Source organism: Brassica napus, chromosome C7 (assembly GCF_020379485.1).
Source record: "Brassica napus cultivar Da-Ae chromosome C7, Da-Ae, whole genome shotgun sequence".
Taxonomy (NCBI): Eukaryota; Viridiplantae; Streptophyta; class Magnoliopsida; order Brassicales; family Brassicaceae; genus Brassica; species Brassica napus.
This window is the reverse complement of record NC_063450.1, coordinates 6,368,878-6,372,829: the sequence shown is the minus strand read 5'-3', so window position 1 is coordinate 6,372,829 and position 3,952 is coordinate 6,368,878. Positions and strand designations below refer to the sequence as shown.

General features: G+C 45.8%; 1 non-coding gene across 1 annotated transcript; it reads left to right on the top strand.

Moving 5' to 3' along the window:
- Positions 1 to 3,423: 3,423 nt before the first annotated feature.
- On the top strand, positions 3,424 to 3,530 carry LOC125590885. Its single transcript, XR_007326887.1, has one exon. It is a non-coding gene; the product is annotated as a small nucleolar RNA R71 (small nucleolar RNA).
- The last annotated feature ends 422 nt before the right edge of the window (positions 3,531 to 3,952 follow it).

Below are 3,952 nucleotides of genomic sequence, written 5' to 3'. Positions count from 1 at the left end.
TTAGCATCTTTTTTCGTCATCAGGTACTTCAAGGCTGCATGATCTGTGTGCACAATTACTTTCGAGCCCACCAAATAGGACCTGAACTTCTCGAAAGCATAAACTACTGCCAGCAACTCCTTCTCAGTGGTAGCATACTTGATTTGAGCATCATCAAGCGTTCGGCTGGCATAATAGATCACATGGAGTTTCTTGTCTTTTCTCTGCCCCAAAACAGCTCCAATCGCGTAATCACTTGCGTCACACATTATTTCAAATGGCAAGTCCCAATCTGGTGGCTGCACAATGGGAGCACTGACTAGAGACTTCTTGAGAATCTGAAACGCAGCGAGGCAGTCAGCATCAAAAACAAACTTCGCTTCTTTGCACAGCAGACGGGTGAGTGGCCTCGCTATCATAGAGAAGTCTTTGATAAACCTCCTGTAGAAACCGGCATGTCCCAGAAAACTCCGAATATCCCTCACTGTCCTGGGAGGCTGTAGGCTGGTCATAACTTCAATCTTTGCTTTGTCAACCTCGATACCCTGCTCTGATATCCTGTGACCCAAAACAATGCCATCTTTCACCATGAAATGACACTTCTCCCAATTTAACACCAAGTTCTTCTCCTCACATCTTTCCAGCACCTTGCACAGATTAGCAAGGCAGTCGCTAAATGAAGAACCGTAGACTGAGAAATCGTCCATAAAAACCTCCATAATGTCCTCAATAAGATCAGTAAAGATCGACATCATGCATCTCTGGAAAGTGGCAGGAGCATTGCACAATCCGAAGGGCATTCTCCTGTAGGCAAAAGTACCGTATGGGCAGGTGAATGTTGTCTTCTCTTGGTCGTCTGGATGAATGGGTATCTGAAAGAACCCGGAGTAGCCATCGAGAAAACAGTAGTAGGGGTGGTTGGCTAGTCTTTCCAGCATCTGGTCAATGAAAGGAAGTGGGAAGTGGTCCTTCCTTGTGGCTGAGTTTAGCTTCCTGTAGTCAATGCACATCCTATGCCCTGTGACTGTTCTGGTAGGAATCAGCTCATCCTTCTCATTTGTGATGACAGTGATGCCACCCTTCTTAGGAACCACATGAACCGGGCTCACCCAAGTGCTGTCTGAAATTGGGTAGATCACCCCTGCACTCAACAGCTTTAGAATCTCCTTTTTCACAACTTCCATCAGTTTGGGATTCAGTCTTCGCTGGTGCTCTATGGACGTCTTTGACTCATCCTCCAAGTGAATCTTGTGCATGCAAAGATCTGGAGAAATACCTGTAATATCATCCAAAGAGTACCCCAATGCTTTTCTATACTTTCGCAATTTTGAAAGAAGCAAAGCGGTCTCCACATTATTCAGGTTAGCACAAATAATAACAGGATATGTGGAATTCGGTCCCAAGAATGCATACCTCAGCCCAGCTGGGAGGGCTTTAAGTTCCACCTTTGGAGCATTCTCCTCACTCCAATCTGGTTGGGAGGATGACGGTTTGACGGTTTTATCGGTGCCTGAGTCTTCAAGGCTGACATAGGCGACATGCTTCTCAATCGGTGAGGCTGAATCCAAAATCTCAGAAAATCCAACCACTTCTTGGTTCATGAACCCGAACTCACTCTCCCTTTGGGTCAATGCGACTTGTAGAGGATCATCAGTGTGCAACTCTTCATCCATTTCCTCCACCAGTTCAGTCAATGTATCAACCCAGAAAGTCTGTCCATCAATAGTCGGATTTTTCAGCACCTTCTCCACATTGTATCTCATCGCCATGTCTCCTAGACGTAAGTCTATATGCCCATTCTGTACATCAATCATGGCTCCAGCAGTAGCTAAAAACGGTCTGCCCAAAATGAGAGGATCTTTAGGTTCCTCTTCCAGCTCCAGAACTACAAAATCGGTAAGCACGTATCCCTTTCCAACACCAACAGGGATGTTCTCTAGTACACCGACTGGTCTTCGCACTGATCGGTCAGCAAGGACCAAGGAGATCCTTGTAGGTTTGTAGTTCGTCATGCCTAGCCTCTCAGAGACAGAGAAAGGCATTAGGCTCACTCCTGAACCCAGATCGCAGAGACTCTTCTCAAAAGTAAGTGATCCAATGCGGCATGGTAGAACAAATGCTCCGGGATCTTCACGCTTTTTAGGCATGACATTTTGTAGAACTGCGCTACACTCCTCATTGAGCATCAACACACCCCGCTCTAGGCTCATCTTATCGGTAAGAATCTCCTTCATGTACCTTTTAAGAGAAGGTACCATCTTCACCGCTTCAACAAATGGCAATCTCACATGTAACTCCCCAACAAGGTTCTTTAGCTTCTCGTACTCACGTTCTTTGATCTTCTGCCTTGGTCTGGATGGGTATGGAGCCTTAGGAACATAAGCAGGAGGCGCCACATACACCTCTTCAGGTTCAGAGGAATTTGGCTTCGTCGACACGGGATCGGTCGATCCAGATGGACCGGATCGGTCGATCTCCTTCCCCTTGGATCGGTCGATCTGTTCTTGAGATCGGTCGATCTCTTTCTCTTTCGATTCCTCAATCGTTTTTCCACTCCTAAGTGTTATAGCATTCACAAACTCCTTGGGATTCGTCTCTGACTTCCCTGGTAGAAATCCAGGTGCTGTTCTGCTGCTGGAGGCGGTTTGAGCAACTTGCTTTTCCAAAACTTTCAAATGGGTGTTCAAAGCTTCGAACTTCCCATTAAGCTCTCCATACATGTTATCCACCTTGGTGTTTATCTCTGCAGTGCTATTCTTCTGACCTTCTAGCACCATTTGCAGCATCTTCTTAATTTCGTTATCCTGAGAAGGCTGTGACGAAGAGGCATTTCCTTGATTCTGATAGTTGTTGTACTGCTGCCTTTGCTGAAATCCTGAGTTGCCCGAGTTGTTCCCCTGATATTGATTTCTGTTCTGAAATCCTTGGTTGAACACACTCTGGTTCTGATTCTGGTTCTGCCTGTTTCCTGCCTGAGGGTAGGACTGATGTTGTGGATTCTCCACATTGTTGCTCCGGTAAGACAGATTATTTTGCTGATTTTGATTCCATCCAAGGTTCTGATTGTAGCCTCTGTTGTAGTTTCCTTGACCACCAATGTAGTTCACATCAGCTTGCATATCATCTGAATCATCACCAACAGTTTCTTGTGAGGAACGATAGCCTTGCTCCTCCACAAATTTCACAGATTTCTGATCTCTCTTGAGAAGCATCTCAATCTTGGCATTCAGCTCATCTATCTTCTTGGATTCATAACCAACACCCTTCTGGCTGGTGTCAAACCTTGACTTGCGGTTTGCTTTGCTGGATGACAGGTTGTTCAGCAAGGTGTAAGCTTCTTCAACAGTCTTGGTCATGAAATCACCATTACTTGCTGTGTCCATGGCATCTTGACTCTCTTCATGAACTCCATTATAGAAAATGTTCAGCAAACTCACATCAGTGTAGCCATGGTGAGGGCAGTCCTGTGTGTACTCCTTGAAACGCTCCCAAGCCTCATGAAAGCTTTCTGAATCAAGTTGCTGAAAGCTTCCAATTCTGCTTCTCAGATATGTGGACCTTGACTTGGTGAAGAAATGCTGTAGAAAAGCAGCTCTTGTCTCTTCCCATGTAGTAAGAGATCCTGGAGGGATGGACTTTAACCATCTGATAGCTTTATCAGCTAAGGAAAACGGGAACAACCTGCATTTCAAAGCGCCTTGAGGAACTCCATTATGTCTGCTGGTGTCACAGACTCGCTCAAAATGCTCCAAGTGATACATCGGGTCCTCAGACGGGTTTCCATGAAACGGATTTTTCTCCACCAAATTAATGAGACCAGTCTTGATCTCAAAGTCTCTTCTCTCAATGGGAGGTGGGCGAATCCCAGAACGATCGGCATAGAATGCATCTGGTGTATCATAATGTGCAAGCGTCATCCTAGGCATGCCATAGTCTCCAGCCTGTTGTCTTGCAGCTACACCAGCCTGCTGAT